This window comes from Bos grunniens, chromosome 19 (genome assembly GCF_055505025.1).
Source record: "Bos grunniens cultivar Pamir isolate PY7600 chromosome 19, Bosgru_T2T1.0, whole genome shotgun sequence".
NCBI lineage: Eukaryota > Metazoa > Chordata > Mammalia > Artiodactyla > Bovidae > Bos > Bos grunniens.
This window is the reverse complement of record NC_141183.1, coordinates 46418725-46440704: the sequence shown is the minus strand read 5'-3', so window position 1 is coordinate 46440704 and position 21980 is coordinate 46418725. Positions and strand designations below refer to the sequence as shown.

Below are 21980 nucleotides of genomic sequence, written 5' to 3'. Positions count from 1 at the left end.
CTGGGCTAGAGCCATGACCCTTCTTCCTCCTAGCTGCGTGACCTTGGGCAAGTCATTTGATTTTCTGATCTTCAGTTCCCCCTTCTGTACAGTAAAGATGATCACAGGTGTTCTCTGACCGAAAATAATATCTTTTAACGATTGGATTATAAATCTGTCTACTCTGACAGCCTGCAAACCTTGAGGACAGGGTTCATTTCTTAATGTAAAAAAAAAAAAAAAAATGCTGAAGACCAGTAACCTTTTACTATAGTGGATCGAAAAAAACTTTAAATACTGTAAGACATCAACCCAACCACCATTATGATCATCGCTGGTAATAATGGTCATAGTCTTACGAAGGTTTTGGCACAGTGCTTTTCCGTCCATACTCGACTTAATCCTGAAAGTGACTCTTTCCTACATGATTAGCCCCATTTTACAGTAAGAACACTGAGGTCTAGAGAGGGTAGAGGAATGTCCCAAGGTCACGCAGATACTAGGTGACAAAGCTACACTTATACCTACATCTCTGTGATTCTAAATAGGCTCTCTGAGTTTTTCTCCCCCACATTCCCATCATCTGGGATTTTTTATCCTGTGCAGAGGCTGCTCTGTGCCAACTGCCTATGCTTAGAAAGGTTGAGGATGAGGCTGACATCTCACTTTTTAAATTTCCTTTCCATTTTAATAAATAATATGTCACAACGCAGGCAAGCTGGCTGAATAATAATTTTTCAAGCTCGGAACCCGACTTAGCTTGTTCCCACATTCATCTTCCTACCTCCTACCTCTCTTGCTCAGTCCGGTCTTCACACATCCCGCTGAGCTCCAGATATTTCTGCCTGGGTGCTGTCATCATTCCTGGAGAAGTGGCAAACAGTAGCTTTTTGTCTTTCCCCAAAGTGCTCTGCTCAGCCTACTGTGATCAGCTTTGAAGCTTGGTGTGTGGATGGCGAGAAAGCTGACGGTCCTCAGGAACCCTGCTGAGACATCCCAGAAGCTGGACTTCACCCCGTATACTACCCTAGAACCTGGCCCCCTTTGACCTTGGTCTTGATTTTACAGAATGTAATAGGTTGAGCTGCGCTATTAGAAGTTAGCAGTGGGAGCTCCCAAGTAACAGATTTGTGCTGCAATCTGGAAACTTTAAGGCTTAAGTTTGTACATAAAAAATATGTTCTCTACTTACCAGTGCTATAAATCTAAATTTTCATATATAGATCCCCAAAACAAAAACTATTTTAGAAAAACGCTGCACACAGAACAGGTGCTGTATTTTTTCCCATATAATAGTCATCGTCATTGCAGCTGGCACTCATACAGACCTTTTCAGCTTGGTGAAAAATTTCACATCTATCCTCTCGTTTGTTTGTTGCAACCATTCTGTGAGAGCAACAAGGGCAAGTATCAATAAACCCATTGTTTGGAGTAGGAAACCAAGGCACAAGCAACAAAATGGGAAAATGCAAGGGGAGGAAGGGCTGATTCGGACTCTAGAGATCAAAAATAGCTTCATGGTTAAGTTGACTTTGGTTCTTAGTTGGTGCTAGTGATAAAGAACCCACCTGCCAATGCAGGAGACAGAAGAGACACCAGTTCGATCCCTGGGTCGGGAAGATCCCCTGGAGAAGGGCACAGCAACCCACGCCAGTATTCTTGCCTGGAGAATCCCCATGGACAGAGGAGCCTGGTGGGCTACAGTCCATAGGGTCACAAAGAATCGGACACGATTGAAGTGACTTAGCACACACTTATGCACAGTTGGCTTTAGAGTCTTGAAAAATGAGGACTGTGCAGAGAAGTGGAAAGCAATAATTCCAGCTTTATGGACCAGCATAAACAAAAGTCAGGAGGCTTGAGAATTTTGTGGTATGCCTGCGATCTGAGTAGACGCTGTGTCACAGAGCGCCTTAACTAGCATCCTCCACCTGCCAACGTGCTTATTTTCTATTGCCTTAGGGTAGGATCCCCAGAAGCAGAGCATGAGACAGGGATTCATGCGAAAGTGATTTATTAGGAGTATTCCCAGGAAAAATCAATAGGGAAACCTTGAAGATGACTAAGCCAAGCAAGGCAACCAAAGTCCCTGAGAAGGAAACTTCACTCAGTCCTGGGCAGGGGGTGGGTAATTCTGGAAACAGCGTAGACCGGTGAGACTCCAAGCATGGAGGACCAACAGCATCACCAATCACCAAGGAACTTGTCGGAAATGCAGAGTCTCAACCCTGGCACAGAGTCTCTGCGTCGGATCTCCAGGTCTTGTGCAGACCCTCTCCACACGAGAGGATCACACCTCAGAGTTGATCCATGAGCACACAAGGGAGCCAGAGTACTTACACACGCTGCATCTGCCTGTCATTGGTTAAGGACTGCTCTTCAAGGAGATGTAAATTCCCAGGTACCTCCAGCTTCCACGTAGTGGATGCAGATTCAACAGGCAGAGGAGAGCCTATGGACAGAGGCTAGCAGCTGGGACTGGAAGTGCACCTGGCCAGGAGCCACGCGCAGGAAAGTGAAGGCTCCAGGAGGTGTTTGAGTGCAGCTCTGTAGGGTCTGGTCACCCCAGTAGCCCAGGGCAAGCACAGATTCAGGACAACATCTTTAGCCCAGCACCTGTGGGCACAAAGTCACTCAGACAGTCAGCTGGGGAAGAAGAGTGTTGGAGTGTTGCAAACTATCCAAAATGGGACCCACTGCAAACTAAGTCGCTGATCTCCAGATTCATCCTGGGGAAAGTTTTATTAACAAAGGGTTCTAAGTAGAGTTAAGTAGGGCTACCCTCATTGAATGAGAAGATAAAACATCTTTGTAATTAGAGCATTAACATGTAAATGCACTTAGCAATGCATTAGTTCTTTCAAGTAGGTTAAACAGTTCCCTGAAAACCGGGGTGAGCTCTCCAGTTGGTCAGCAAATTCCTGCCCTGTAGGCCACTGTGGTGAGCAGTGCTTCTTGAACAAGGGCCAATTCAGAACAAATGAAAAATACCCTATGTGCAAGGGTTTTTTTTTCCATTCAGTCCAGAAATAGCTATAGTGAATCACATGCCCCCCCCCAAAAAAAATGTTATTAAATTTTAATTTATCTGCTTTATTGTCTAGGACCATGTCAATTAGAAAATTGGGCACTGCTTTTTAACCTGTAAAATATTAATATCTATGCATTTATGAGAAATAGCCCCAGAGGCAGCCTTCCAGTTCTTGCCTCTTGAAATCAAGTCACACACCGTATCATCACAGAGCTGGATGGATAAGGACTCAGAGGTGAGGATCTAGGAGCAGCGGCGTGTCTCTGTTCCCTGCCCATCCGAGAGACCCCAGGGCGTGTGGATGGTCCTCAGTGAATGTCACCTTAGTAACAGAGCAAACCCATCTCTTGTCCCCACTTATAGCTGCATCTTTCATAAATATATCTAAATACTATTTTAAATCTGTGAATTAATGTGACCTATGACGTGTCTTTATTAAGAAGAAGGGGAAGGGGAGGAGAAGGGGGAGGAGGAGGAGGAATAGAAAGAAGGAGGAGGAGGTGGAAGGTGGGGAGGGGAGAAGCGGAAGGAGAAGAGGAAGAAGAAGAAAAACAAGATGAAGAAGAGGAAAGAGGAGACAGAGAGAAGGAAAAAGAACTGTCTTTCATGGTGAGGAGAAAAATTTCTTAGAGTAAGATCACTGCAGCGAACTCTGGGATTAATTCCTCAACGTGCAAGCCCCCTCTTTAATCAAAGGTTCGGGAAAAGGTACATAGCACCGTTCTGGCCAAAGAGATATAAGGAGTACTTTGCAGGGCAAGTGTTTTCTGTCTTAAGAGGAAACTTTAGGGAGTGTGCTTATCCTTCCTGTAGATGTGAACAAGGACGTTAGGAACAGTGATCCTGAGCAGCTACACAGGGAGACAGCCTGAGTTCTGAGAAAGCAGCGCTGTGAGCGGCAGCCTGGATGGAGTCCTTGCGATGTTGCCCGACCTAGCTCTAGGTGGCCGGCAGCCTCCCTTCCTCTTCTTCCTCCTCTTCATGCGCCTTCTCCATCTCTACCTCCTTCTCCCCACCCCACCTCCTCTCCCCTCCCCTTCTTCTTTCCCCTTCCTCTTCTTTTAGCATCTTCTCCAACTTTATTGAGATATGATCACTGCACAATAATATGCACATATTTAAAATGCTCAGTCTGATGAGTTTTGACAAAGACGCCTGAAACCCATCAACACAATCAAGAAAACAAACATTTCCATCCCCTCACATCTCTTTTGTAATCTGTTTCCCTCCTTCCATCTCCATCCGTAGGGAGCAATTGATCTGGTTTCTGTCACCCTCCTTTAGTTTTAATTTTCTAGAATTTTATAGATATGGAGGCTGACAATATGTTCTCTTCTTGTCTGATTTTAACCAAGCATAATAACTTTTAAACTTCTCCATATTGTTGTATGTATCAACTAGACACACTTATTGGTTCTGGTCGCTTTTTTTTTTTTTGCAAATTGCTTGCAATCTCCTACATAGATTATTGTTTTCTCTGTGACTAAAGTCGGTTTTACTTTTTCCTTTCCAGTTGATATGCCTTTTGTTTCTTATCTCATTGCACGGGCTAGGACCTCCAATACAATGCTTAGTAGAAGTGGTAAGAGCACACATTCTTGGCTTGTGCTTGATCTTTAGGGGAAAATCATTCACTCTTTCTCCATTATTATTAAAGTCTTCCATGCCCTTACTAATTTTCTGTCTGCATATTGTATACGTTATTAATAGAGTATTGATGCCCCCAGCTGTAACTATAGTTATGGCTATTTCTACTTTCAAGTCTAGCTGTTTTTGCTTCATGTGTTTGGAAGCTCTGCCATTAAATGCATAAATATTTATTATTATTATTCACGTTTTGGCGAATTAACCCCTTTACCATTGTGAAGTGAACTTTTTTGTCCCTGAAAATATTCTTTGCTCTGAGATTTACTTTATCTGATAGTAAGAAAGCCACTGTCGTGTCTTTTTATTAGAATTAGCATGGTTTCCCTTTTTATATACTTTCATCTTTGTTTTTATGTTTAAAGTTGTTTTTGTGAACAGCATATAGTTGGGTGTTGCTTTTTTAATATCCAGTCTGACCATCTCTGCCTTTAACTGAGATGTCAAGACCATTTGATTTAATCTGGTTTTTGACATGATTGAGTTTTCAGTCTATCAGCTTGCTATTTATTGTCTATTTGTCCCATCTAGTCTTTGTTTTCTTTACCTACTAGTCTGGTCTTCTTTTTGATTTATCTTTTTTTTTGATTCCACGTTCCTCTCCTTTTTGGGCTTCCTAGTTCCGTCTCTTCGTTTACTGTTTTCGGTGACTACTCTAGAACAGGGTTTCTCAACTCTGACACTATCAGGATTTGAGGTTAGATAATTGTTTGTCACAGGATGCTGTCCTGTGCACCCTGGTGAAATATTTAACAGTATCCCTAACCTCGACTCGCTAGATGCCAAGATCCCCTCCCTACACTGTGACAAATATCCCCAGGATAGGCAACCCTGGAACCACAACTCTAGAGTTACAGTATAAATCTTTAACATCACAATCTATCTTCAAGTGAATATTTTATCACTTCATACCAAATAAAAGAAACTTACAAAAGTATACTTACATCTTCCCCACCCCACCTTACTGCTATTTTTGTCACATATTTTCTGCTACATGTGCTGTAAACCCCACAATACATCATTTTTTTACATGTTAAATATCATCTTTCAAAGAGTTTTTAAATAAGAAAGAATATTTTATATTTACTCACATATTCTTTATATAAATTCACATATCCATCTGGTATCATTTTATTTTCTGCTTAAAGGACTTGCTTTACCATTTCACTCGGTAGTTGTCTGCTAATGATGAATAGTCACTCTTTGTATGTTTGAAAAGAAAACCTTTGGTTTACCTTTGTTTCTGAAACACATTTCACTAGATACAGAACTCTAGGTCCACGGTCATTTCCTTTCAGTACTTTAAAGATACCACTCCATGGTCTTCTGGCTTTCATTGTTTCTGAGACATGTGCTTTTGTTTTCATATCTGTTTCTCTGTATGCAATGTGTCTTTTTCTCTGACTTGAGATTTTTCTCTTTGTCACTGCTTTCCAGTCATTTGATAACTGTGCTTTGATGTAGTTTTCTGTGTTTCTTACATGTGCTGTTCATTGATTGATTTACATCTATGGATTTATCCTTTTCATCAAACTTTTAAAAAATTCTGGCCTTTATTTCGTCAAGCGCTTCCCTGGTGGCTCAGCTGGTGAAGAATCCGCCTGCAGTGCAGGAGACCCGGGTTCAATCCCTGGGTTGGGAAGATCCCCTGGAGAAGGGAAAGGCTACCCACTCCAGTATTCTGGCCTGGAGAATTCCATGGACTGTATAGTCCATGGGGTCGCAAAGAGTCAGACAGACTGAGCGACTTTCACTTATGTCTTCAAGTATTTTTTCTTTTCTCCCTTCTCCTATTGCTCCAGTTCCATCAATATGAGGTCATCTGATGCCATACCACAGTGCACTGATACTCCAGTAGTCTTATTCTGTCCTTTCTCTCTGTGTTTCATTCTGGACAGTGTCTATTGCCGTGTCATCAGCTTCAGTGATCTTTTCTTCTGTGCTACCTAATCTGCTGTGAATTCCACCAATGTATTTTTCACTGAAGATATCATACTTTCCGTCTCTAAAATTTTGCTTTGGATCTTGTTGATATCATCCCTGTCTCTCCTTATCATGCTCAGTTTTCCCCTATATTTCTTGAACATGGTCTATACGTATATCAACTGTCTTAATGTCCTTGTCTACTAATCTGATCATCTTTTTCATTTTGGGGTCTGTTTCATTGATTGGTTTTTCTCATTATTATGGACGGTAGATCTCTGTTTCTCTGTATGCCTTATCAGTTTTGACTGGGTGTTAGACATTATGAATTTTCTGCTGTTTGCTGTTGGTTTTCAATTCCTTTAAATTTTGAGAGGCTTTGTTCTGGGATGCTGTCAAATTATTCAGAGACGATTTTAATGCTTTAGAACAGGGATCAGCCAGCTATATTCTGCATGCAAAATCCAGCCCACTTTCTGGTTTTTTAAACGAAGTTTTAATGGATTACAGTCACCAGCTCCGTCCACTCATTTATTCATTTATGTGAGGCTACTTTTGTATAAAAACAGGAGACTTAAGTCACTGAGACAGAAACCATATGGCCCGTAGAGCCTAAAATATTTACTATCTGGCCCTTTACAGAAAATATTTGACAACCCCCTGCTTCAGAAGCTTGCTTTTAAGCTTTATTAGGTGGGTCAAGACAGCCTTAGTCTATGGCTAATTTGTCTCCACTACTGAAGAAATGCCCTTCTGAGGAGTCTGCTTGAAGCCTGGCATGTTGCAAAGTTGTTGCACTCTGGCTAAGAGAAACATATAAGGTTCCTGGCCCTGTTTGGTCTCTGGGGAGTCTCTCAGCCTTGGTTGTTTCCTTATAGGCATGCACTCATCAGTTCTCAGCAAAGACTCCAGGGAGACTTTCTGCACATCTCCGGAACTCTTTCTTCATACAACTTTATCCCTTAGGTATTCTACCCCATGAATTCTAGGCATTTGGAACGCCTGAATTTTTCAACTCTGTCACCTCAACTCAGGAAGGCTGCCAGCCTCTGCTAAGGTTATCCTTCCCTGTCCTGCAGCCTAGAAACTCTCCTGGAAGTAGACAGGGTGACTGTGGGGCTGACTTTGTTGGTTGCCCTTCTCCTGGGGAGCACCGTCCTATGCTGACTGTTATCCGGTGTCTGAAAAACATTCTAGGTTTTTATGCAAACTAAACAGTGCACTGTTTGAGCCAGACTGGGATAATTTTTCCATGTGCAGCAACCCCCCGCCCCCACCACTGATCTTCCTCAGTCATCCAGGAGGGTGGACGGGGTGCTGGTTTTATAGAGACTATGTTATCCCTTCGAACCGTCAAGAGCCATGTCATGAAGGAGACAGTGAAACAAGCAAACAGAACTCAATCAAAAACTGAAAAACAACATACTGCCCTAGGAAGGAGATATTTCAAACTCACAGAGTCAATTTTTACAAATGCCACAGGCGTGATCAGTTTGATTTCCGGTTAGACTTCTCTTATTATTGTTGCTTTGTTTTGCTTTAATAAGAGATTCCGGAGAAGGTGCTAGAGGGTTGGAATTGAATCAATCTTGAAGGCAAATTTCTCTCTTTTATTAATTCCACAAAAGGAGTGGTGGGAGGTGATTGCTTCTGAGATATTTAATGAAGATTCCAGGTCTCATGAATTTAACACATTTGCTTACATTAAGCAGGTGCTAAATTTGATATAAATCTATACTACTTTCTGGGGGTAATTAGTGCTGGGAGCTTAATACTCTCTGAAATAGGACTACCTTTCATTGTCTGACACTGTTGAATTGGAACAAACCCAGCAAGGCCACAGATGACATAGGCCAATACTTAGGATTAGCAGGTCTGCTGGTGGTGCTGGGTACTTGCCACAAAGAGGACAAAGATGGATGGAATGCAGGGAGCTGTGTAAAAGGGTGGGGGGCAAGGGAAGGGAGTTTTAATGCATATGTGGGGAATCTAGAAAAATGGTACAGATGAACCTTGCAGGGCGGGAAAAGAGATGCTGACGTAGAGAACAGACATGTGGGTGCAGGGCAGAGGGCAGGGATGAACGGGGAGATTAGGATTGACGTATGTGCATGTGTGTGTAAAACAGATACCTAGTGGGAGCCTGCTGTACAGCACGGGGAACTCAGCTCTGTGCTCTGTGGTGACCTGGTTGGGTGGGATGGGGGTGGGGGTGAGAGGGAGGTCCAAGAGGGAAGGGATTATATATGCATGCAACATATATATATCCCGGTGTGCTCAGTCATGCCCGACTCTTTGCAACCCCGTGGACTGTAGCCCACCGTGTTCCTCTGTCCATGGAACTTTCCAGGCAAGAATACCAGAGTGGGTTGCCATTTCCTCCTCCAGGGGATCCTCCTGACCCAGGGACTGAATTCACATTTCTTATGTCTCCTGCATTGGCAGGTGGATTCTTTACCATACCATGTGGGAAGCCCAGATATGTGTATGCTGCTGCTGCTGCTAAGTCGCTTCAATCGTGTTCGACTCTGTGCGACCCCATGGACGGCAGCCCACCAGGCTCCCCCGTCCCTGGGATTCTCCAGGCAAGAATACTGGAGTGGACTGGCATTTCATATAGCTAATTTGGGCTTCCTTGGTGGCTCAGAGGTAAAGAATCCGCCTACAGTGCAGCAGACTTGGAGTCAAGGTTCAATCCCTGGGCTGAGAAGATCCCCTGAAGGAGGAAACGGCAACCCACTCCCGTGATCTTGCCGGAAAATCCCAGGAGAGGAGAGGAGAGAGAGAGGAGCCTGGTGGGCTAGAGTTTCTGGGGTTGCAAAGAGGTGGACATGACTGAGCGGCTAAGCAACAACAATGATAACCTATTCACTTTGTTATATAACATTGTAAAGCAACTCTACTCCCAAGAAGATAGCTTCAACCACAAATGTAACAACAGCAACAAAAAATTAAAAGGGGTCAGAAAAAGGCAACAAGACACAAATGTCAGGATAACCAGGAGCAGGTAGGGTATTTGGGATGCCGATTATGAAGAATGCAGAGGACCAGAAATCTGACACATTTGGGAATAGACCACATGCCATGGGAGAAAGTTTCACAAAGACATAGGTTAAAGGCATAAGACTAGGGAGCCTGTCCTTCCTTCCGAAGTCTCAGACACCAGCATTTTAAGGAAATTTGGGGACATTCATGACTTTCCCACCCCTCAGCATATCTTCTCACAGGCTTTCTAGACTGGCATGTTCCAGGTGGAGCGATTTTACGATGGCTATGTAGGAGGAGATGTTGTTCAGTGTTAACATAATGGTTGATGAGCTATTGCGTTGGAGGCAGGATACCTTGCTTCTGCTTTCACATCATCTTGTCACTAAATAGCCAGGTAGACTTGGGCAAGTCACTTTAACCTCCTGATATTTTGGTTCCTCCTCTTTAGAGTAAAGGGATTGGGTTGTATGGCTCAATTACAGTGAGAGATTCCTTTAACTCAGCACTGTGTAATATGCCAGTTACCATAGTCAGCATTTCAGATACAAAGCTCAAATCCTCAAAATAGCCCTACGACACAGACATGATCATTAGCGTCTTTTTTTTTTAAATTGGAGTGTGGTTGATTTACAGCGTTGTGTTAGCTTCAGGTGTGCAGCAAAGAGATTCAGTTATACACGTACATATGAACTTTGAACTTTCATTGCTCAGTTCAATTCAGTTCAGTCGCTCAGTCGTGTCCGACTCTTTGAGACCCCATGAATCACAGCACGCCAGGCCTCCCTGTCCATCACCAACTCCCGGAGTTCACTCAGACTCACGTCCATCGAGTCGGTGATGCCATCCAGCCATCTCATCCTCTGTCATCCCCTTCTCCTCCTGCCCCCAATCCCTCCCAGCATCAGAGTCTTTTCCAATGAGTCAACTCTTTCGCATGAGGTGGCCAAAGTACTGGAGTTTCAGCTTTAGCATCATTCCTTCCAAAGAAATCCCAGGGCTGATCTCCTTCAGAATGGACTGGTTGGATCTCCTTGCAGTCCAAGGGACTCTCAAGAGTCTTCTCCAACACCACAGTTCAAAAGCATCAATTCTTCGGCGCTCAGCCTTCTTCACAGTCCAACTCTTATATCCATACATGACCACAGGAAAAACCATAGCCTTGACTAGACAGACCTTTGTTGGCAAAGTAATGTCTCTGCTTTTGAATATGCTACCTAGGTAGGTCACAACTTTCCTTCCAAGGAGTAAGCGTCTTTTAATTTCATGGCTGCAGTCACCATCTGCAGTGATTTTGGAGCCCCCAAAAATAAAGCCTGACACTGTTTCCACTGTTTTTCCATCTATTTCCCATGAAGTGATGGCACCGGATGCCATGATCTTCGTTTTCTGAATGTTGAGCTCTAAGCCCACTTTTTCACTCTCCACTTTCACTTTCATCAAGAGGCTTTTGAGTTCCTCTTCACTTTCTGCCATAAGGGTGGTGTCATCTGCATATCTGAGGGTATTGATATTTCTCCCAGCAATCTTGATTCCAGCTTGTGTTTCTTCGTGTCCAACTCTGCAGCCCGTGGACTGTAGCCCTCCAGGCTCCTCTGTCCATGGAATTCTCCAGGCAAGAATACTGGAGTGGGTAGCCATTCCCTTCTCCAAAGGATCTTCCTCACCTAGGGATGGAACCCTGGTCTCCCACATTGCAGGCAGGTTCTTTCCATCTGAGCCAGAAGGGAAGCCCTACATGTACATATATTCATTCTCTTTTAGGTTCTTTGCTCATATAGGTTATCACAGAATATTGAATGGAGTTCCCTGTGCTATGCAGCAGGTCATTGTTGGTTATCTATCTTATATATACCAGTGTGTGTGCGTTCACCCCAGGCTTCTGACTTATCTCCTCTCGCCTACCCATGTTTCCCCTTTGGCAACCATAAGTTTGTTTTTGATATCTATAAGTCCATTTATGTTTTGTAAATAAGTTCATTTGTTTCCTTTTCTTTTTCATTTAACTTAGATTCAGCATATGCGTGATATTATATGATACTTGTCTTTCTCTGTCTGACTTACTTCACTTAATATTTTATCATCTCAATTTGATGAAGAAACTGCAGCTCAGAATGTTTAAGGATGTGCCCAAAATTTACACAGCAAGGTGACAGCCAGGACTCCATGGCAGGTCTTGACTCCAAAACTGTAGGCTCCCTTCTATCTCTAACAAATGATAATTTTGCAAAGTACCAATGGCTTCTCTTGGTGGCTCACAATAAAGAATCCACCTGCCAATGCAGGAGACAGGGGTTCAGTCCCTGGGCAGGGAAGATCCCTTGGAGAAGGAAACGGCAACCCACTCCAGTATTCTCATCTGGGAAATCCCATGGGCAGAGGAGCCTGGCAGGCGACCATCCATGGGATCGAAAAGAGCTGGACGTGACTTAGCACCTTATTCAACAACAATAGCAACTGAATATATGTAGTTAGAATGCAAATGTGAAAATCTGATATAAGTCCCAGGAAAACAGATCAGGAGAGTGTGGACGGCGCCCTGTTGTCCCATCACTGCTCTAACCAGGGCTTGATGAGGGGCCACTGATGGAAGATTATTAAGGATCCAATACGTGCTTCCTAATTTGAGTCCCATTCGTTCACACTTTGATATAAAAGCAGATCCAGTGTCTGTGGTCTTTTTTTTTTTTTTTTAGTAAATCATTTGAAATTACCTCTACTTCTGAGAACTTTGGGTGTCTCAGTAGGTATGGGAAATCCATTTAAAAATCAGTATCCTTTTTCTAAAAGTAAGAGCTTTCAAATTAAGCATTCCTTTCATGCATCAGCGACTTCTGAGTCTTGCAATTAATTATTGTAATGTTAAAGGTCTTTTGTGTTTCTGATACACACTGCGTTCCACAGGCTTATTATGAATTGTAATTTTTTCATTAACTCCCTTCATAGTCACTATTTGCACTCTATTATATCTTAGTTGATCATTTATATAACATTTGAAAGTAATAAAACTGTTTTTCATTAAAATCACTCTATGGTTGTGACATTTCACTAAGGTTAATAAAAAAAATGTTTTGCAAAGGGTGAGGTAGGGGGGTGGGAAGTAAAGGTTGGTTTCAGTAAAACCAGTTACTTTGAAAACCGGCTACTTAGTGTGGTGGTCACGCTTTGAAGTGAAGAGGTCCTTGGTTCTCGGGTCCAGGCCTTGCTCTTATTAGCTGTGTGGCCTTGAGCATGTGAGTTTCACCTCTCTGAATGTCAATTTCTTTATCTGTAAAATAAGGATGATGAAAATAATAGCTTCGTGTTAATAAGCATTGTGAAATGTCTGAATGAAGGAATTGAAGAAGCAGTGGAAATTCACCGGTACACTCATGGATCAAATGTGGAACACTATTCTCCATTAAGAAAAAAGTCAACAGAAAACTGTCACATTGATAAGAACGTTACCAGAAACCTGGGCACGTTGGGAGGGAAGGAATTTATCGCTTCTAGAACAGTAGCCAGTCATCGCGTACTTTACACTTCAAAGAGCAAAAAGCTTGCAATGGTTCCATTTACATCCAGAGGCTCAGGGGAGAATGATAAGGATCCGAAGGAGATAATTTCCAAACTGCCGCTGTTTCCTTTGTCTCTGCCTATATTGATATTGTCTCGTCCATTATGATGGGAGAGCAGCATCTTGAATCTCAAATATGCACTGAGCACAGGCAGGGAAGAGAGTGAGGGACTTAAAAAGGACAGTTTAAAATTACAGTCAGATAATTATATTCTCTCGTAATTCAGACAGCGATTTGCTTGACAGTTTTTCAGCCCAGTCTGGCACCTCCTGGCAACCTGGAGCTGGAAAAAGTTTCAAATCGCAGAACAAATAATAATAACCACCACCACCAGCAAAGGAAAGTACTTGGCAGAGTTTCAGGGCAGCATTTTCCCGCTTGTTACTACATTTGATTGTTACAAGTATCCTGCAGGAGAAGCAGAGGAATCAAGGGCAGCTCTAGCTTTCCAGGTGCTCAGGTCAAAAATCTGGGCATCCTTTTTTTTTTCTTTTTTACAAAGCCCACATCCAACCCACCAGCAAATTCTATTGGCTGTTGCATCAAAATATGCACAGAATCTGATCACTTCTCTACCACCACTGCCTCCCTACTCTGGGCATCCTCATCTCTTGCCTGGACTTTCCAGCTGTCTTCCTGTTTATGCCTTGGACCCACAATAGTCACTTCTTAACCCACTGGTCTCTCTGGAGTCCTTTAAAGACACGAGGCAGATGCTGTCACTTCTTCCCTCAAACCCCTCTATGAGTTTCCCATCTCATGTGAGTTGAACATGGAAATCACTAGAAGGTTCTATAAATTCTGTCACTGTCTCCACTTCAGCCACTCTGGCCTGCTTGCTGTTTCAAGAACAGTTTCAGCATCTGTTTTTTTCCTCTTTTCTTTTTCTGTACTATTGCATCTCTAGCATCTACAACTCTACTCAGTATTTGTCTAATGTAATGATTTCTTAAAATGAGCTCTGGGTTCTTCCCTGGCCATCCAGTGGTTAAGACTTTGCCTTCCAATGCAAGAAGTGTGGGTTCAATTCCTGGTCTGGGAGCTAAGCTTCCACATGCCTCAAGGTCAAAAATTCAAAACACAAGGCAGAAGTAATATTGTAACAAATTCAATAAAGACTTTTAAAATGGTCCACATTAAAAAAAAAAAACTTAAAAAAAAACAAGTTCTGAAGTCAGACCACATGGGTTTGCATTTCAGATCCATTACTTCCTCACTGTGTGACCCTGATTGGTCTCCTCATCTGTAAAATGGGCATCAGAGAGATACCTTTGTCCTAGGTGCCATGAGTTGAGTCGTATCCCAAAAGATATTTCCAAGTCCTAACCCCTGGAACCCACGAATACATGAAAATAGTCTTTGAAGATACGAATGAGCTAAGGATTTCAGCATGATATCATCCTGGATTTTGGGTGCATCCTAAATCCAGTGGTTGGTATCCTTGAGAGGAAGGAAAGTAGGATGTGAGCCCCAGGGGAGAGAGTTGTGGAGGCTGAGGAGTGCTGGGAGCCATCAACGGCTGGAGGAGGTAAAGATGGATTCTCCCTACCTCCCTCCAAGGGAGCACAGCCCAGCCAATGGTGCGCCTGCTATGGCGGCTTCCCTGGTAGCTCAGTGGCAAAGAATCCACCTGCCAATGCAGGAGACACAGGTTCGATACCGGATCCAGGAGGATCCCACATGCTGAGGAGCAAATGAGCTCATGCATCACACCTACTGAGCCTGGGCTCTGGAGACCCGTAGCCGAAACTACTGAGGACTCTGCGCCCTGGAGTCGTGGTCTGCAACAGGAGAAGCCCCCGCTGTGAGAAGCCCGCACACCTCAGCTAGAGAGTAGCCCCCACCAGCTGCAACTAGAGAAAAGCCTGAGCGGCAACGAAGACCCAGCACAGCCAAAAATAAATAAATAAATGGTTTTTTTTTATAAAAATCAGCCAGCTAGATTTCAGACTTCTGGTCTCTGAAACTTTGAGACAATAAACTTGGGCTGATTTGTTCCATCAGCTCCAGGAAACTAACACAATAGGGTCGTTGAAAGGCAGTAATGATCTTATCTATATAAAGAGTGGTACGTTAGTAGCTCTCTCAGTGTCAGCTGTTAGTATTAGCCCTATTTTACAGACAATGGAACCAAAGTGCTGACAAAATAAATGACTTATCCGAGAGCTCTCTGCTGCTGTGTGTTGGGTCAGAGGTCAGAATTCAGGTTCTGCTGGGTTGCCTGGCATTGTGATGCAGATGACCTCTGGCTACTAGTAGTCCCAATGAAGTCTCTCCTTTTTTTTAGTTTTTTAAAATAACTTTATTTATTATTTTTGACCGCACTGGGTCTTCATGGCTGTGCAGGCTTTTCTCTAGTTGCGGTGAGTGGGACCACTCTCTGGTTGTGTTGGGGGGGCTTCTCATTGCGGTGGCTTCTCTTGTTGCAGAGCACAGGCTCTAGGGCATGCAGGCTCAGGAGTTGCGGTACACGAGCTCAGTAGTTTTGGCTCCTGGGGTTTAGAGCTCAGGCTCAGTACTTGCGGCACACGGGCTTAGTTGCCCTGAAACATGTGGAATCTTCCCAGATCAGGGATCGAACTCATGTCTCCTGCATCAGCAGGTGAATTCTTTACCACTGAGCCCCAGTGAAGTCTCTTCCAGCTCCTAATAGTCTATGAATTGACCAGATGCTTGCCAACAAAGGGATTTGTCTTTTTTCCTCAGTTAACCAGAACTCCCCAAAGAGGCTCTGCATTGCTAAAGTATATCCAGATGTGAAACAGGGCACGCCCTGGCGACCTCACAGTTCGCCCACAGAGACCAGAAGGAGCAGAGCATTTAGCCAATCAGACTTGCCTGGTAGGGTCCCCAGCGCCGCATGACCATGTGAGCCTGCAGGCTGGTCGCTTCACAAAACTCCCCACACAAGGGCTCAGGGAATATGCCTGGATGTCGTCTGGAGATGGGATTCTGGCCAAGAGTCGGGGGCTTCAAGAAGCATGGTTTCTAGGGGCTTTCCTAGCGGTCCATTGGCTAAGACTTGGCCTTCCAGTGCTCGGGGAATGGGTTCCATTCCTGGTCTAGGAATTAAGATTCCACATGCTGCAAGCCCAAAAAACCAGAACATAAACAAAAAGAAGCAATACTGTAACAAATTCAATAAAGACTTAAAAGAAGCACAGTTTCTAAACATCATAGGGTCCCCCAAATAGCTGAATGAGTCCTCCCCATCATGGTTTCCAATAGAAATTTTCCATGAAAAATCAGCCAGCCTGAAATCACTGCCAAAGACTTGTGATTCCTGGACCAGTAGACAGAGAGGGAGATGGGGGAATGAAGGGAGATTTCAAATGAAACCATTCCCTCCGCCCACTTGGCCAGCACCCGATCCCGGGAAGGGATGTTGAATTTCTTCAAGACGTACTGCCTTTGTTCAGAGCGTGCTGGGAACAGAGGGTCTAGCCGAGGGGAGGGACCCGGCAGGAATGAATGCAGGGTAATGCTCTCCACCTCCCACCTGGTCACTGTCACTCAGACAGTGCTCCCCGCCTCCTCCTTTGTGAGACCTGGGATAGACGGGGGACTTCACTGAGCTCTGGAGGCTAACAATATAGCTAGCAAACTACCTTTTGCAAGAGAAGTGCACCTCATTAGGAAAACTGGCTGCATGCCAGAGAATCTTGCTTCCTTGACAGGTGGAGTCTGATCACCCTCTCCTGATGGAGACATGGTGCTGGGGGTGGGGTCTGTTATCCAGAAACGCAGTGTGTAGTTCTCAAGCAAAAGTACAACCAGATTCTGAAAGAGAGCCTCTAAGACAAACAGAAAAGCATTTCTCAGCCTGTGCCAAAGGTAAAGCTGAAATAAGGACCAGGGCGAAGAGCACTGGGCAAAACAGTTGGGTGACTAAGAGGTGGTTGGAGGGGGTGGGTGATGCTGGGATGCTCCAAGGTAAAGTGTTGATACAAAGTAGTTACACTTGCAATTCTGGAGTCAGATATCCTGCTTGGATTCAAATACAACCTCAACCATTTTGTAGCTCTGTGACTAAGGCAAAATCTCCTAACGGCTTAGCTTCCATTACCTTACTCATGAAATGAAGTTTGCAGAGATTGCCTGAGTGCTGTCACTCCAGTTAGGTCTGTCTCTTTGCCACCGCATGAACTATAGCCTGCCAGGCTTCTCTGTCTGTGGAATTCTCCAGGCATGAATACTGGAGTGGGTACCATTCCCTTCTCCAAGGGATCTTCCCAACTCAGGAATTGAACCTGCGTCTCTTTACTGTCTGAGCCACCAGGGAAGCCCAGAAACTACTTAGTGCCTGGCATATAAAAGGTGCTCAATGAATATTGGCAATTACTCCTAACACAGTTATTATTGTGAGTAGATCCATTGAAAGGCTTGGGATGGGCTGGATGCTGAAGCCTGACAATCAGAAGCATCCTTGCTTCTGCCTAAACTTCTTGTTTCATCTTCCCACCCTGGGCGATGGCAAAAAGTCACTATATGGAGAATGCCTACCAAGATGGAGGACCAAGACTGAATAGCGAGGATGGTGATGGGGGAACAAGAGAAGAAGCAAGGGCATTTTGTATGTTGAGGGCATTTGTATGTTGGTCTACTGCTCAGTGGTCTCAAGTGATGTTTCTGAAAGTTGGAAATTAGTAGAACTATTGTTGGCCAAGTCCTGTTTTCAGTGAATGGGGATTTCAGGTCAAGATCTTATAGTCAACCTTTCAATAGTTTTCTGGCCATTCTTTTCCAGAATATGTTTACTCCTCGGAGAATGTGAGGGGAGGCTAGGCTTCTTAAAGCAGAGGTGGCCTTATTACTTGGGCTTCCCTGGTAGCTCAGACAGTAAAGAATTCTCCTGCAGTGCAGGAAACACAGGTTCAATCCCTGGGTCAGGGAGATCTCCTGGAGAAGGGAATGGCAACCCACTCCAGTATTCTTGCCTGGAGAATCCCATCAACAGAGGAGCCTGGCCTTATTCTTTATCTAGAAAGCCACGGGAGGCAAACAAGGAAATCTAGGAAAGAGTTACAGATACACTGAAAATTGTTGCAGATTAGATATCTCTGAGGAAATCTATAATCAATTCCTACTTTTTTTTTTCTTTTTGCTGTACCATGCAGCTTGTGGGATCTTAGTTCCTCAACCAGGGATCAAACCTGGGCCCTGGCAGTAAAAGTGCCAAGTCCTAACCACTGGACCATCAGGGAATACCCACCAATTCCTACTTTCATTCCACAAATACTCCCTGCATTCCTCCTATGGAAGAAGCAAACTAGACCCTAAGAAGGCCATGATGATACCTGCATCAGAGCCCCACCAAATGGAAAGAAAGAACCGGTCAACAAATGCTTAAAGTGGATGTGACTTATGATCAAAGTCAGAAGGGAAGGAGCTTCCAAGCAGAAGAACTAACTCAGCAGCTGTTTGAACAGAGCATGAGTTTTAGCATCAGTTCAGTCCGGGTTTCAGCCTCTGGCTGCATCACCTATGAGCTTTGAAAACCCGTACAAGCCTCTTCACTTCGCAGCCTTCCTTTCTTCACCTGTAATACAGCACAGCTACCATCTCTGGGGTTGTAGAGAGGATGGTTTGCGATAACATATAATGTCGCTCAGACAGTGGCACATGGTAGAGATGCAACAAAAATCTGTTCTTTCCACTGGAGGGGATCCAGAAAAGACTTTCTAAAGAAGGAGCCATTTAGGCAGGATCCGAAGGAGGAGTACGGGCCTTGCCAGGTAGAGTGGGATGCTTTTCGAGGATGCTTTCCACAATATTGTGATTTCTGCCCAACTTTTCAGGAACCCATATGCCCACTGACTGACAGTAATTTTACAAAGCCAGACGTGTCTGTATTCTTTCGTGATCCAAAAAGAAAAACTCTTTTAATTTTTTGGTACTTAACGGTTGTTTTGTGGTAGTTACAAAACGTCCTCTAACTGCCAGCTACGCATCCGCCAAAAATATCACCGGGGGCATTATACGTGCCAAGAAACTAAAAGGAAGGCAGGAACTGGTTTCCTTCCATTAAAGCGGAGCGGTCTTGAGGTGGAAAACTAGCACTGAGGCTGAAGAAGAGGTACCCGAGCGGACAGCTGCACGCTGGGGTCCCCTGCCGCCTGCATGGATGGCTGTGCACCAAGGCGCTGGTGCTTTGCAGACTGCGCTGGGCTGCAGGGACCCATTAGTATCCAAGCTGCCCGTGAGCTTCCATTTCTCATGCACCTGAAATTCTGACCAAGGTGAGAAAAGAAATAAGAGAAAGCTCTCTCCCGGGGTTCGGGGCTGAGATCAGGGAAGCAACCTCGGTGGTGTCTCGGGCATGGCAATCCCAGGTGCGGGCTGTGGGCGCTACTGCAGGGAGGCCAGAGGGAAGCGTGGTCCATGGTGACAACGAGCTGATCGGCTCATGCGTGTCTGTGCGTGCGCAAAGCGCACATGCATGCACGCAGTCTCCCAGCCCTCCATGGCGCTATCCCCTGCTGGGCTGTGTCATCTTCCAGAGTGAGCACTGGAAACTCATCTCACCTCTAGTTGGTGGGGAGCATCAGAGAAGGAGGTGGTGCCTGTCTGCCTGTCCTCCCAGATCTCAGACTGGTCTCACTCTGCCTGGACTGCCCTCCCCCATCTCCTTTCCTGAACTTGAGGCTCAGTTCAAATGCCACTGCCTGGTCAACTGGACTGTAAGAGCCAGAGAATAGGGATTATACGGTCTTATTCACCATCTGTCCCTGGTGTTCAGCGCAGCTCCTGACACATAGTAGGTGCTCAGTAAAACTCATGTCAAGTGAGCGACATGCCCAGTCTTCTCTAGTTCCTTTGTCCCGTTAAGGGTGGAACTTCTAATTTCTCAGCCCATGTTTCATATCACATAACTGTTTCCATGCTTGTCTTCTCATCTAAACTAGGGACTCTTAACCAAGGGCCCACAGGTAAGTTTCAGGGGAATTCAGACACCCTGAAATGTACACAGAACGTGGCACCTAGGTTCATCTTTTTCTGGAGGGAAGGTCCCAGCTCTGACCAGGTTCTCGTGATTAGAATAAGGTTGGAAACTAGACTAGTCTGCAGAGGCCTGGGCTGTGCCCACTCGGAGGCCAGGGTCCTGGCTAGCACAATGCTTGATACACAACAGGTGATCAGGATGTGTTCGCTGAATGAGTGAGTGAGAGAATGGTCTTAAGCCCTGACTCTGGCCTCCACCATCACCAGATTCCCAGACATGGATTCTTCCAGTCACACCACTGCCAGCACCACCCACCCATCCACTGATGGATGATAACTGCATCACAGAAGTCAGAGCAGGCCATGTGTCTCTGAGCCTCGGTTCCCTCACCTGTGAAATTGGAGATAAGTCTTGCTCTGCCTACACTCCTAAATGGTCATCGTGATCAAATGAAATAATAGGTTCTTTCACCCACATTCCGGAGAAGGCAATGGCACCCCACTCTAGTACTCTTGCCTGGAAAATCCCATGGACGGAGGAGCCTGGTAGGCTGCAGTCCATGGGGTTGCTAGGAATCGGACATGACTGAGCGACTTCACTTTAACTTTTCACTTTCATGCATTGGAGAAGGAAATGGCAATCCACTCCAGTGTTCTTGCCTGGAGAATCCCAGGGACAGGGGAGCCTGGCAGGCTGCCGTCTATGGGGTTTCACAGAGTCGGACACGACTGAATCGACTTAGCAGCAGCAGCAGTCACCCACATTCAAGAAATCCTTATTGAGCCCCCTCTGCACCAGGCTCTGGAGGTATGAAGAGAAAGGAGATATACAACCTGCCCTCAATGAGCTCATAATCTAATGGGGGAGACCAACAAGTGACCAGTTTCAACATGATGTGGAAACTGTGACCGCACTAGAGAAAAGCCCACAGGCTGCCAACCTGAAAAGTTAAAAAATGGAGACCTCTCAGGGACTTCCCTAGCGGTCCAGTGGTTAAGACACCATGCTTCCACTGCAGGTGGCACAATCCCTAGTCAAAGAATTAATATCCAGCGCACCACATGGCTAGAAACATTTTCTTAAAAATGGAGGCAGCTCAGAGGAGAAACAGAGATCTGAAGGATGAATGAATGTTAGCTAGAGAAGGAGAGATAAAGCGCATTCTAGGAAGGGGAAACAGCCGGTGCGAAGGCCAGGAGGCAAGAATATGGCACCTTTCTGGGGCTCCCAGCTTGCTCAGCACACAGTAGGAGAGTCAGAGAGACAGGCTGGAGGCATGATCAGGGACTGGATCATACAGGGATGCCAAAATTGGTCTTTTTCCAGAAAACAGTGGGGAGGGCTTTTGAGTCAAGGCATTGAAAAATGCAGATTTGTATTTTAGAAAGCTGACTCTTGGCTACAAGATAGAGAGCTCATTGGAAAAGCAAGATGCAGAGGACCAAGACTAGTCAGGAGCAAATGGTAGCCATCCGGGGAAGAGGTGAGGGTGGCGTGCAGACTCGGGGCACAGAATGGAGTCCGCAGACGCCAGGTCAGTGGCAGCAACCAGACCTGATGAATTAATGAGAAAGCGTTTATAGATCAAAAGGGCGGCTTCTTCAATATAGTAGCGCTTCCTCATTCTGTATGTGGGAGCCACGTGAAGTCATTTCAGCCTGCCACAGGCTCCACAAGGCTAGGCTTTCTAGTTTCAAAAGAAGGGGAAGGGCCTTTTCTTTCTATCTGTGAATTCTTTTATCTCTATGGTCGTACAGAGGCAAAACCACTTAGGAACAGTCAAGAGGAAAGGAGTGCTTTTGAAAATAAAGTGACATTAACTCAGGACAGTGTTTGGAAATTGGGGGACCTAAAAGATGCACAGAAATTGCTTTTTGCCAGCAGCTTGGAAGAAGTGCCTAGAAATGCCCCCTAAACA

The 21980-nt window shown here is 44.9% G+C and overlaps 1 protein-coding gene and 1 non-coding gene across 2 annotated transcripts in view; one reads left to right on the top strand and one right to left on the bottom strand.

The window, feature by feature from the left end:
• ASIC2 (acid sensing ion channel subunit 2) overlaps positions 1 to 21980 on the top strand; it is a 295279-nt gene that overhangs the window by 114463 nt on the left and 158836 nt on the right. The gene's annotated exons all lie outside the window — the stretch shown is intronic.
• On the bottom strand, positions 18252 to 18323 carry TRNAK-UUU (transfer RNA lysine (anticodon UUU)). Its single transcript has one exon. It is a non-coding gene; the product is annotated as a tRNA-Lys (tRNA).